Source organism: Ursus maritimus, unplaced genomic scaffold (assembly GCF_017311325.1).
Source record: "Ursus maritimus isolate PB19 unplaced genomic scaffold, ASM1731132v1 scaffold_8, whole genome shotgun sequence".
NCBI lineage: Eukaryota > Metazoa > Chordata > Mammalia > Carnivora > Ursidae > Ursus > Ursus maritimus.
The window spans coordinates 51757795-51772088 of NW_024426996.1; the positions used below are offsets into that span (position 1 = coordinate 51757795).

At 46.6% G+C, this 14294-nt stretch overlaps 1 long non-coding RNA gene across 3 annotated transcripts in view; it reads right to left on the minus strand.

Annotated features, from left to right (window-relative positions):
* LOC103672664 overlaps nt 1-14294 on the minus strand; it is a 199248-nt gene extending 184954 nt beyond the window's left edge. For all 3 annotated transcript variants that reach the window (XR_005833425.1, XR_005833426.1, XR_005833424.1), the window contains exon 1: nt 11317-14294. This is a non-coding gene — a long non-coding RNA (uncharacterized LOC103672664). The remainder of the gene's footprint in view (nt 1-11316) is intronic.

The following is a 14294-nucleotide window of genomic DNA, read 5'->3' on the forward strand; positions in this document are numbered from 1 at the left end:
GATGCATCACAAGGCGTGTCTGAAACAGCCGGGTTTACTGGCACGCTGACCCCGGGGTCAGGAGCCATAGATAAAGAGTGTGACTCCAGGCTCTTACCTTGAGCTTGGGTAAGAGCGAGCAGGGCTCCGCCCTGCTGACACCAGGCCTGACCATCTGGTTCATCAGGATGAAATTATTTTTGTTTGCAGCCGCACCCACGGCTCCACCTCAAAAAATAACAGGTAGCAGCCCCAAATCTGGTTTGAACCCTGCCCAAAGGCACCCACCCAGAGTGCCGGTCTGCAGCCAGACTCCAGAGAGCACAACTTCTCTGGGCGTCCAGCGGGTAACCGGGAACGCCTGGGACAAAGGGAGGACTAGCAGGCTGTGAAGCATTTCCTTCTCTCCCGACAAGGGAGACCAGTTCGGGAACTAGTGAATGATTTACAACTCGACTCTTTATAAAAAGGAGCACATTAACTTTCTGGATCATTCATCCACAATCAATTAAGAAAACTTAGTTGAAATGCAAGCTTCCGGAAGGCTTAACCTCTATAGCAGGTAGTGGGTTAATAACTGCATCATTTTTTAACCTTTGCCTAAATTCAGACCCAGACTCAAGAAATTAGCCCGGTTAAAGGTTGGTATCTTCTCAGACAAGCCAGAGCGCATTAAAATCAGAAGAGCTGTTCAGAGTAAGGACTCAGCTAACCAGAAAGGGAAGATCGAGGTGCCTTGTTATCCCAGAATTCTAGATCCTCCTGTCTCTCCTCTTGCTCCCCCATCCTGAAAAGCAATGGAAAGTTGCAAGTCAGGTCACCCATTTGCAAATGATTTTGTTTTAAGAATGCAGGATAAATGTTAAAATGATTAATTTAGCAAACACATTGGAAAGAACTTTGTGAATTTTGCTGAGTTTAACTGTTTTCAATTAACATCACTTTTCAAGTACAGTGATTAGGGACAAGCTTGGAGTATTTATCTTTCTTTTCCCAGCAGGAGTTGCTTCTTGTGTTTATTTCATTAACAATTATGAATCCAAAATCAATTGACTAATAGGAAATGTCAGGGGGAAAATTGGGACCAGCAGGATGATCTTGCTGTGGAATGTGTTCCTAATCTTAGAATAACCCATTACAGAAGACATCATTCTGGAGAGATCCTCTGCTCTACCTGTAAGGCATTCAAGTCAAATCAAAAGTGAGGACAGAACACCCAAGACTAGAACACACATTCAGCTCGGTTGCCCTGATATGGCCAGGCTATGGCCTACGGCTGTGCAGTGCACAGCTCACACAACCACACCATGCAGACTCACCAGTTGTTTCTGTCTGGCATCTTTCTGATTGTCCAGTGCCCTTGCTGGTTGTTAAACATTATGACTATCACTCTGTCAAGGCCCAAGACCCTGCTGGTTACAGAGGCTCGGTCACGGAGGTCTAATTTTTGTTCATTCTCCCTTTACAACTTGGGCCTTACTTTAAGTATCTTCTGCCAGTTTGGGCGGGGATCTGTACCGTCAGTGTTCAATCTACATACAATCACTTAATCCCCCTATTTTGGCCGAGTTTGCCCATCCACCTGGTATCTGTCAACCAGGGAGGGACTTCCAGAAGATAAACTTCCAAACATCCTTCAGGTATGTGTAACGCTCAGAGGCATGGACTGGGGAAGGTGATCTAGAGATCCAGTAACTTCTCAAATAGGTTCGCCCTACTCTCTACATGAGCTCCCCTTTCATGCACAGTTCTAGAAGTATCTATGCCTTTTGTACAGGTTGGTTTCCTCACTTTCTTCACTGCCATTTTGGGCTATGGCTTTTTCCAATCTGTTAAGTCAGTTTTTACATGTCCATCTGTTGTCCAACTTCCAAAATTGTGTTGCTGCTGTCTCCTCTCCTGTTCTCCCTGTCCTTGGGGGTTTTGTGGTTTTTGTGTTTGTTTTTTTTTAATTTCAGCTTGGTTTGGGGAGAAAGCTAACTTAGATAAGTATGTTGAGCCCACCATCTGAACACAAAGCCAGAATCCTTTCAGTTTTTAGGCCTAGCTACACATCCAAGATTTCCCAATAAGGTAGTTAGTAATTGGTTCTCTGAAATAATCTTTTAGGTTTTTAAAATTATTATTATTATTATTACTGTTACTGTTGTTGCTTAAAGAACAAGAAGATCCAAAACACTTGTACTGCAAATCAGTTCCTAGTCCATGGGCCAAAACGGTTTAAAACTTCATGAGAACATTGGATCTTCTTGGTGGTGTCCAGAATAGACTGTTAGTCTCTTGGCAGGAGAATCCAGATCCTATTATGAGTGTAGCCAGCAGTGAGGGTGTTTGACCAAGATCAAATATAGAACAGGTAATCATTCTGACATAGTTGGAAGCAATTGGGAAAGGTGGTTGGGGTGTCACACACGCTGATGTGTCCCTGGCATGTATTATTAACTACCACGAGAAAAGACCAACATGAGTAGCCATCAATGTTGTCTCATTGTCTTGAGAAAATAATACAAAAGACCTAAGGCATTCATTGTAGGAAACAGAAGAACTCATCTCAGAGCTGGGTTTGCTCTTCCCTGTGCTCCTTGGCCTTTTAACTCATTTCTTAGACCCCAGTAGCTGCCGCGGGAGACAGCGTCCTATAATAGGCATCCAGAGTGTTCCTTCCTGGACCGCGTTCAGCCAAGATTTAATGAGTCCCTGCCAGGTGCTAGGCACAGAGCTAGGTCAAGCAAACAAAAGAAACTCCCTGCTTTCATAGAGCTTTTCTTCACATGGGTGGTGAAATAATGCCCCCGACAAACGCGTATGTAGTAAAGGGGAAGGACTAGGAGGAAATTTAGGAAGAGCAGGGAACAGACAGTGAGGAGACAGTCGGCGGTTTGGGAGAGAGGGCACAGGGATGTCCTCTCTGATGACGTGATTCGAACAGCTGTAGGAAGAACATTCTAAGTAGGAAGTGGGACCCGAGGCAGGCGCACAGCACGTTTCAGAAACAGCAAGGTCTGTGTGGAGGTGAGAGTGACAGGGGACGGAATCAAGAAGGGGGAGGGGGAGAACACGTCAGATTTTAAAGGCAATGGGAGGAGCTTCTCATTTCATCCCAAGAGATTTAGGAAACCCCTGGAAGGTACCGAGCAGGGAACGCCGGGACTTGGCCCTTGTTCTGCCTGCTGAGAAGGCGTCATGAAGGCGGGACAAGGACAGATGCAGGGAAATCAGTTAGATGTCATTGCAAGGTGCCAACAAAAGATGGCGGTGGCCTGAAGCGGCGGTAGTGGTGGGGAGAGGTGGCTGGTGGATCTAGGATATCTTCCGGCGGGACAGCTGATGCCCTGGATGTGGAGCTGGAAAGCAAGAGAGGCAGCCACGGGACTGCGAGGGAACCGACCTGAACAGCTGAGGGCTGGATCGGACGGCTGTGGAAACGGGACCCCTAGGAGACAGGCAGGTGTGCACTGCACAGGGTCAAGAGTTGGTTTCGGACATACCAGACACCCACCAGAAAACATGAAATAGGTGATTGGAAATAGGAATCTGGCATTCCTGTGAGAGTTACAGAATGGACCCAGAAAATGCCCCCTTTGCCCCTGACCCCAGCTACAGAGGTCTGAGCTAAAGGACGAAGGAAATACTCAGGAAGCAGCAGGACACAGCCCACAGAAGGGTCCAGAAGCTTCTTCCAAGGTAGGTTTTCCGAAGAAAGTGTAGGTAAATTAAAACTTCAGTCAGGATCAACAAACAGGAAATCTGGCTTAGAGGACCCCCGAATAAACGGAGCAAGAAGAGTGAATGGACTGGCCATTGAGAGCCCCAGGGGCAGAGGAAGCCCGCGCCCCTCCCAGCCCCTGCTACCCGGGACCCCGCTGTGTGTTCCTCTCACTTCCTCCTCCGGGGTCAGCGCATTCCTAGCTTCGCTGTGGCCCCAGGGTGTGGCTCTGCGGCAGGTACCCGAGACTCTTCTAAGATTTCCGTCCTTTCCCATATAGTCATCTACTACACGACCTTTTTCTTTTCTTTTTCTCAGAATTTCCAGGTCATCCTTTTGTTTACACAGTAACTGTTTTTTGAATATATACCTTCGGCTGCATACGCACTCGTGTGCACCCCTGTGTTGGGCACGGCAGTAATACAAAAACAGACAGACTTCAGAGATGTCCCAGCAATCGAGAACAGTTTCAGAGACGCTTTGAACAAAGTGCAGGAGAATTTTTAGAAGAGGAAAGATTCCTGGCTGGGATGGTCAGGGCAGACTTCTGAGAGGGAGTGCCCAGTGAGCGGGCTTTAAGAAATGAGTGCATTTCCCTTCAGAGAAGACGGAGGGAGAGGAGAGCCATCTAGGTGAGATCAGAGTGTGTGCAGGAGACTTCATACTTACGTTCCCCAGCCTTTTATTTATTTTTTTTTAAAGATTTTTTTTTTTTATTCGACAGAGAGAGAGAGACAGCCAGCGAGAGAGGGAACACAAGCAGGGGGAGTGGGAGAGGAAGAAGCAGGCTCATAGCGGAAGAGCCCGATGTGGGGCTCGATCCCATAACGCCGGGATCACGCCCTGAGCTGAAGGCAGACGCTTAACCGCTGTGCCACCCCGGCGCCCCTCCCCAGCCTTTTAAACTCATGCTTTCTTGGCTGCATGTGCTTCATTATGTAGGGTACGAACTTACAGCTAGTAGGTAAATCCATTCCGGAGACCCCGTGCACAGGACAGTGAATCTAGACAATATTGTTTTATGGTCATATAACCAGCTGAGAGAGATCTTAATTATCCCCACCACAAAAAAAAGAGCTGGTAATTACGTGACGTGACAGAGGTGTTAACTATGGCTGCAATGGCAATCGTATTGCAATACACAAATGTATCGGATCAGCATGTTATACACCTCAGATTTACACAATGTCACATGTCAAATAGACTCCAGTGTTCATTCATTAATTCGTTCGTTCGTTCATTCATTCATTCATGTTTCTTCAATAAACATAAGAAAGCCACACCCTCATTTAATATTATTTGAATCTCAAAATAAATTAAATATTGGGGTGCCTGGGTTGGGCGTCCTGCTCTTGATTTCAGCTCAGGTCAGGATCTCAGTGTCGTGAGATTGAGCCCCATGTGGGGTTCCATGCTCAATAGGGAATCTGCTTGGGATTCTCTCTCTCCCTCTGCCCTTCCCTAGCTCGTTTTCTCTCTCTCTCTCTAATAAATAGTCTTTAAAAAATAAATTAATTCAACATCAACACTTAAAACAAATTGAAGTAATTAAATAAAACAAAGTCCTTCAACTAAGGTCTGCCTTAGTTTAGGTAGTTAGGACTAAAGTCCTACCCCCTCCAACACTCTCTGTCTCTGTCTCTCTCTCTCTCTCCCCACCATATACCCACACAATTCTTATTAAAGGAACAAATCATGTGAAGGCGATCCTTTCCAAAGCCAGAAAACTATGAACCAAACAGCTCCCATCCCTCCTCCCTACCTCCCCATGGCATCACAAGCCCTTAAAAAACAAAATAACCAAAAACCACACACATACACAATGTTGGGCAATGCACTGAAAGCAACGGGGGGGGGGGAGGGGGGAGCAGGGCTCAACAGGATTTCTGGCAGGAGGAGGGGCTCCACAGAAACTGAAAATCAGACTTTTCATTTTCTTGCTCAAATTGAAGCTGACTTTACCTGAAACTAATCACTTGGCAAGAGTACCTGTCCGGACCGCCTCTTTTCCCATTAAGTACAGCAAGAGTTTGAAGAATAAAAATGATAAAGTTGCTGTAAGAAAAGCAGACGTTTTTAAAGAAAGAGGCCTGATTCATTCAAGCGCACAATGGCCTATGCTGGTTCTAGCTTTGGTTGGCGATGCATCATCAAAGGGACTTTTATATGAAACACTGAAAGGTCCCCCTGTGACAAGCCTCAGTCACGGAGCAAACAGAGGCCAACAGAACTTCTTCCTCCAGAGGGACAGAAGGCAGGACCCCCATTCCTGCTCCCCGGGAAAAGGCCTTCCCATCACAGAGTCCTCTCACTATAAATTGAAACAACGGGCCCTAGGATTCTACCATCCAAATAAATCCAGGACTCATTTCTGTGTCTAATGGTTAACATGAGGTGCAAATGCCCTGGGTCACATGGGTTAATTCAGAAAGAAAACACAAGCCATCGTGCCATTAATCATTGACTTGAAATCTTAACTCCCACGATAGCGCAATTCTTAGACTTTCTTCCAAAGAACAGTAATAAAGGAGAGGGGGGCCAGATTAGCTCCAAGCAGCTTTTCAATCAGAAAAGATTGCCGGAGCCATGCGTCTAACATTGGCAATTAAGCTTCATGAGCTAAGTAAACGCCCTGGCCTGGTCTATTTCCCTCAGACCCTATACTCAATAATGCCATCCGTTGGGATTGCATTGAACCAAAGCAGCTGATTCTGTTGCAAAGAAAGTTCACAGAAGTTCCCACTGAACTTGGCAGGCCAAGGCAGGGCACTTCGGCAGTTCCCCAGATTTGGATTTCAGTCCCTAAATCTGCCCTCAGGATTCCATTCTCCAGAGGAGGGGTTGGCTGCAGGAAGGCCCCTCTGTGACTGAGTCATGAGCTCCTACGCCTTCTTTACAATCTTGCAGGCTATTGTTCCAAGGAAGAAAAGACCGTTCCATGGAAGTAAATCAGGTCTCATGTGGTTCGACATCTTCTGCTAACCTTATAAGCCTCTTCCCCTAAGCCCATTATTTTTTGGAGCCTGTATGAAGAAACTCAGAAAGGAGCTGGTTTGGAGGATGTGACTGGATGAGACATAATTTTGGGTTCCCCCTCCTGCCCCCTGAAAGCTCAAATCACCTTTGTCCCCTAGGTCTTCAAACACAGGGGCAGGACAGCCTTTAAGACAAAAAGAAGGGCGGGGTAGGGGTATAGCTTCAGGGAAGGGTGCAATCCGTTTCTCTAAATAGACACGAAGTAAATATTTGAGTCTACAACCCCAAGGTCTGGTCATTTCTTCCATGACCTGAGGGCACCTTCTAATCATCAGATCAAAACCATGGGTAGCTCTGTTTCCAGCAGAGTAAAAGCTAAGATTTTCCACTCTTTGATTCTTATGTAGCTTTCTAGTCTTATCTCTCACTCCATCTTCCTCCCCCAATTTTGTCATCACGACCCGCCCCGCCCCGCCCATACCCACAGTCACCTCCAGCCCTTCCCCTCCTGCCCACCCACGAACGCTCTCCCGACACGCACCCGTGAGTGCCCATGTGCGCGCGCGCGCACACACACACACACACACACACACACACACTTCATTTCAAGCATTTACCGAGAGCCTCTGATGTGCCAAATACTGCGCTAAAATCCTCCCAAAAAACCTATGAGGCAGGTACTTTTTAATGTCCCCACAGCACAGATGAAGAAACCTAATCAGAGAGATGAAGTGACTGGGGTGAGGTCGCACAACTGGTAAGGACGTTAGACGTGGGGGCCAGAGACCAGGTCTCTGAACTCCTGAATAAAAACATTACCTGTGTCTCCTCCCCACGCCTCCCACAAATCTGTCTGTTCAAATAGTGTCTGGGTTTGTCTTAGGACATCATGCTAGAATGACTTTCCCATAACTCCCACTGAAACTCACCTTTCTCCTACATTCCCTGTGTCTTGGGACTTGACCCCCACTAGAACACCTCGCTCTGTCCATTGTCTCACAGTGGATATGAATCTGCCTCCCTAAGGATACTGGGCACAGACCGAAGCTAACGTATGTGGAGTCTCCTGCAATGCCTGGCATCGTGCTCTGGACCCAGATGCTGGAATATACTTGTTGACTCTAGTAGAAGAAACGGCTTCCCATACCCCTTCCGCAAAGTGAGCGTGACAACGGAGAGTGGGAAAACTTTGGCCGTCACTATTTCATATTTTAGCTTTTTCTCCTTACTCTTGAGCAAGACCCAGCACAGCGAATGACCAGCACCCTGATCCACTCCGCAGAATCTGGGATAAACCAGGAGGGTCTGGGAGATCCTCGGGGCCCCAGCAAATCCCGGGCGGAGATGGAAGGCAAGCTCCCTGTGTCTCCGCGGTCTCTCCTCTCCAACCCGTCCTCTTTGTCTGGTTTGTCTTTGTAATCTAGACCGTCAGCAAATACATTGCATGAGGTCGATTATCCCATCAATGACGGAGGCCTGGCCACAGGACAATCCCCCAACGAACTTCACTCAACTGAACTCGCTGGAGCGGCAGAGAAACAACCTTAGAAATGACACACTGGAAAACAGACAAGCAAACATAACCAATATATACACTAATCTATTTTATAAAGGGTAGAAGCAAACAAGAGGAAGAGAGGCCGGGAACTGCCGTCGAAGGGCTGCGTAGCCTAAGCTTAGTGGTATAGGCTCTTGGAGTCACACTGAGTTAGAATCGAAGCCCTACCAATTTTTAACCACGTAACCTTGGATGAAGTATTTAATTTTCTCTATGCCTCTGTTCTCTCCTCGAGAAAATACTAGCTCCCCTCTCCTAGATTTTTATGAGGGCGAAATATGACAGTCCATGCTAAGTGCTCAGAACAGTGCCTGGCACACAGTCAGCTTTCAACGAAATTCTACCAAGAGTGGAGTGTATGGAATCTGGGAAAAGCACAGGGCTTTGAGTTAGAAGACCAGACTTATATTCCAACTCTGCCACTGAACAAGCTGTGTGACCCTGGGCCAATCCTAGCCCTCTCTGAGCTTTCACTTCCTCACCTGCACTTGGACTTCTCATCTCTCGAGTCCTACGCTGTTTGTGGGGAAAGGGAAGGCACTTCCTTGTCAGTCTTCTCTTCTCTCCTCCAGTTCTCACCCGGGGCTCCAGGTCACTCTGTAGTGACATGAGCTGTCCTCCCTGGATATGGTGCGGGTCCCAGGTGTAATATCATCCCACTGCTTAATTCTGCCTCGATGGTCCATTCGTCTGAAGCAGCTTCTCTAGCCATGGTCGGAACTGAGTGTACCCAATCATAAGCAAAACTTCTTCACTTCGTTATCCATTGTCCGGGTTGGGGGACCTTGGGGTAAGCACCTCTCACCTGATGGCCCTGGGGCCTCTTTGCTCCGACCTATAATCCTAAGGTTCACAAATACCTTTCAAACTGATACTGGAAACCAGGACATTGAAAACAAAAGATAAACACATTTAACTGTGTAAACATCCTTATACACTTGTGTGCCAAAAAAAAAAAAAAAAGATGCCACCAATAAAATTAGGAAAATAGTAGATTTGGGATACAATATAAGACACATGACAGACCAAAGATTAACATCTATAAGACAAAAACACATGGACAAACTGGCCCCCCCCAAAAAAGACAACTCAGAAAAATACACAAAACAACAGTAAAGAGACAATTCAAAAAAGAGCTAATCCACGTAGCAAAATTATTTAAATTAATTATGGTTTGGGAATGCAAATTTACGCAACAATGAGATATCACTTTACTCCCATTATATGCAAAAGGTTTTCAAACTGAGAGCATGAGTGACTACAAATGGAGTAAAAACTAGGGGTTGCAGTGAAGAGGGTACTCTCCCACACTGCAGATAGAGATGTAAATTGTCTTTTGGAAACAATCTGACAAGGTCTATTAAAATGTAATAAATATCACATACCCTTCCACCCTTCAATTTCGTTCCTGGGAATCTATCCCATAAACATAAAACTATTGGTACAAAGGACATGTTTACAAGAATATTTATTGTAGCCTTGTCTGTAGTGACAAACCTGGAAATAATGTCCATCAGTAGGGGAATGACCCAATAAATTATGCATATTCACACAAAAGGAGATTTTTATAACCGTTAGGAGAATGAATTAGAGCTGTATCAGTTGGTTTTGAGGGAGTTCCATGAGGCATTATCGAATGAAAAACACAAACGAAAAATCTAGAAGAATACATCCTGGGCTGTAACAAGTTTTATTTGGTGGAGGCTGAGGTCCAAGGGTGATGAATAAGGAGGAGCCCAGGAGAGGAAAATCGAGAATGAGGAAAATGACAAGAACAAAAGAAGACTACAGGATATGTTCACGTTTATGAAAAATCCTGTTTGTGTATGTATAAAGAAACAAATTGTTTATTACCTAAAAGTCTAATTGAAAAAAAGATGAACAGCCTTTGATCATGTTTGCTTCATCTTCAGGGAGAAGTCTGCCCTGTGCAGCTGGTCTAGAATGGGTCTCTCCACCGTGTGTGGAGTAGCATCCAGAACGTCTCAGAGCTCTGGGGACTGGCCGTGAGCGAGGATCTGCTCTACACCTGCCTCTCGTCCTATTCTGCCTCTCTCCCCAGCTCCACTCCCCGGCCTTTCCAGAGTAAAGAAACTGAAGGCACGCCTGGGGGGCTCAGTGGGTAAGCATCTGCCTTCAGCTCAGGTCATGATCCCGGGATCCTGGGATCAAGCCGGCATCGGGCTTCCTGCTCAGCAGGGAGTCTGCTTCTCCCTCTCCCTCTGCCTGCTGCTCACCCTGCTTGTGCTCTCTCTCTGTCTCAAATAAATAAATAAAAATCTTAAAAAAAAAAAGTTCTCACAAAATAAACGTATCATTCCAGTCTCGGATAAATTCTTCCACAAAATAGGAATCAGCATTGCTCAGGGCACCTGGGTGGCACAGTCAGTTAAGCACCTGCCTCTTAGTTTTCAGCTCAAGTTATGATCTCAGGGTCGTGGGATCGAGCCCCATGTCTGGCTCTGCACTCAGCCTGGAGTCAGCTTGAGATTCTCTCTCTCCCTCTCCTGCTCATGCTCTCTCACTCTCTAAAATAAATAAATAAATCTTAAAAAAAAAAAAAAAAGAGGGGCACCTGGGTAGCACAGTCGTTAGGCGCCTGCCTTCAGCTCAGGGTGTGATCCCAGAGTCCTGGGATCGAGCCCCACATCAGGCTCCTCCACTGGGAGCCTGCTTCTTCCTCTCCCACTCCCCCTGCTTGTGTTCCCTCTCTCGCTGGCTGTCTCTCTCTGTCAAATAAATAAATAAATAAATAATCTTTAAAAAAGAAAGAAAGAAAGAAAAATGCATGACTCTTTTCACTTTATGAAGCTGGCATAACCCGTACCAACAACCAAGGTCAGTGTGGAAAAGGAAAACTACAAGATAATTCTACTCATGAACGTGACACAAAATCATAAACACCAGCAAACTGAATCCACTTATACATAATGAAAAAGACAATACAACAGGATGAATTGACTGCATAACAGAGCAAAAGAAAAACAACTCGTGACCATCTTAATAGATGAAGAAAAGCGTTCAATAAAATTCAGCATCTACCATGATAAAAAATAGTCAACTAGAAAAAGAAGAAAATACTGTTTTTAAAACCTACCCCACAGGTAATAAGAAAGGGTGAGTGTACCAAACTGGGTGGGCCCAGAGCAGTGCCTTGAAGATCAGGGACATGACAGCAGCTACGACCACTTCTCAGCAGCTCCCTGGAGACCCTGGCCTGCACAGGAAGGGGAGGACGGAACCACAGAAGAGAGTCTCCCGAGGCCCCACCCAAGGCTGACTTTGTGTGAAAAACAGGTTACGGGAGCGGGGAAAGTTTTAAGATAGTTTCCGCACGCTACATAAATTCAAGTTCTGCTAATCGTAAAACTTTTGCACACAGCGTGGCATTTTCAGAGGGACACGTATGCGAGGCCCACTGCCCGGGCCACGTTGTAAGTCAACTAAAAAGTAATTTTGGGAGAAGCAAAAGGCTACCAGAGACTGTTGAAACATCATGGCGCATCCAGCCTTAGTGAGTCACAGCGCACAGTAGGCCCGGGTCAGCTCTGGGAGTGCAGAGACCACAAAGCTCAGAGGCTCCACTACCCACCCTCGGGGGAGCGGGGGCCTCTCCTGCCTCCCAGGCCCTTCAGAGCTCAGTAAAGACCCAAACTAACAGAGGTGGAAGATTCCCGTCCTGGAGGAACTAATTTCTACAAACACGTGCTAGAAACAAACAAACCAAAAAAACAAAACAAAACAAAAAAACAAACAAAACCACCCTTGTGAGAAAGAAAGCCACTTTGCCAACAAGGTCATCTGTTCTCATGGATATTTGGTCTGAGACATTGCCAGCAGCTTCCTGGCGTTTAAGCACCTCTCCGAGATCACAGGATGCCATCAGGGGGGCAAAAAGGAGAACAGACCCCTTTGGCCCTAAAACAATTCAAAGCTTTTCGTAACACTTAAGATAATGCAAATCAAGTTTCTTTTTCAGCTTTGAAGCAGGGTGCCTGTATCACTGTCTGATTTTAGGACAGTGTTTATTCCAGACCAGTGTCCACTCCAAAAATAGAACTTCCCCTTTCCCCATCCAAGTGTGTTTTTATCTTTCATCTACAAAAAAAAATATTTGCAATTTCTAAAGTTTCTCAATGTTGACAGTCCCCAGACTCCGATCGAAGCAAGGCTTTCTGTAATAATCATGTTTCCCAGTCTGGGGGGATTTTGGTGTTTCTGACAGCTCCGACTCTGGGGCAGCTTGAATTTCCTTCCTCTTTCTCTTCCACACTTTTGCTTCCTTGATCTTTGTGATTGGGGAAATTTTTTCCTCTCCGAGTCACAGTCTCTTACTGTTAAGAAAAAAAAAAAATCTTATCACCGTCACCTTCACATTCCCTTTCTGGTTCCTATTGCCCGGAGTCCTTGTAGCATTCGGAAGATAACGATGGACAGCGCACTAGACTGGCATCCGGAGAGCACGGCTTCCCAACGCTTTCTCTTCCAGGTGTGGAGAAAAAAGACTGGGTGGGCAGGAAAAGCCCTGGGTTCAAGTCCTCATTCACATGATCTTGGGCAAGACGGATCCCCTCTGTGGGCCTTTGTTTCCTCCTCGGTAAAGGAAACGTTGGTCTACAGCAGGGATTCCAGAGGCAGGCAGCAAATGTAAAGGAAGGGAGCACAATGAGCCTAAGGAAAATCCCAGTGCCCAGCAGGCAATAGGGGGTGGTGGGGACTGCAGAGATCCCGCACCGGTGCCTCCTGAGCTGAGGACTTCTCAACCACAGCAACTCAATTCAACTACCATAGGAATTTGAACTCTGCGCTGCCAGGCGTCTGATTGTCGTCTGATTTCTCAAAAGAGCCCTGGAACATGGATTTTTATTTGAATTCTGATTTTTTTTTTAATTCCTTAATTCTTTTTTGAGTAAACCCCTAGGTCTCTCTTAGGTCGGATGTCATATGATCCTAAGATATGCCTGGTGGTTCTGCCACCATGGAACTTTCAGAGAACCTTGCACACGCCTCCCTCCAGTTTTTGTGAATGTTCCCGGAGCTTTGTATGAGGGTACCTGAGTCTATAAGGCTCTGTTGTGGATTGGGGAATGACTACCTCATCCTCAGGGAAGAAACATTTTGGAGCTAGGGTTTCCTCAGAGACAGGATTCTCCAAAGTCTGACTTCTCGGCCTAGAGTAAGCGAAGGGTGAGCTCGCACTGAAGGTTCTGCCTCGAGACCAGTCTCTCCCCTGGGAACAGGCCAGCACCATTGCATTCGCCTGCTCCAGTGTTGGGATTCGTGGTCCTTTCCCTGCTGCATTTTCTCACCTGTCACTAACCCTTCCCAAACTACTCTACACTGTCCAGCTCACCACCAGGAAACCAACCAGCAACGTCTGGTAGGTCTGACGAGGCCCAGTGCCTCAGGTCCCTCTCCTACTTGGTTCCTGAGACCACCCCTCCTCCGGCCAACATGTCTTAGCTACTTCTGCTCTGCCTATCCTTAGAGTCCGCTCATATGCAAACACTGACTGACTTTCCGACCTACGCTCTCCAGCACCCCTGCAGGAAAGGAGAGAATGAGACAAAATGGCTAAGAGCCCACGCTTTAAATACAGAAACACGGGGGTTTGAAGCAATAAGGACAGAAAAGCCTAAAGCTGCTACTCCCTGGCTTTGCGATCTCAGTTACATTGCTTAGTGTCTAAACCCCGATTGCTTCACCTGTAAAATGTGTACAGTAATACACACCTGTGCTGGTGAACTTATACGTGAGCTTGGCTGGCCCGTGGTGCCCACGCAGGTAGTCAAACACTATTCTGGATGTGTCTACGATGAGGTTAGCAGTTTGGGTTGAGGTTAACAGTTAAGTCATTAGAGTTTGAGATTGCCCTCCATAATGTGGGTGGGCCTCACGCAATCAGGTAAAAGACCGCACAGAGCAAAAGACTGACCTCCCCGAGCTAGAGCTATTTCCGCCGGGAGACTGCCTTCAGGCTTCATCTGCAGCGTCAGCCCTCCCCAACCCAACCTGCGGCCCGCTCTACAGAGCTGGGGCTTACCAGCCGCATAGCCACATGAACCGATCCCTTCA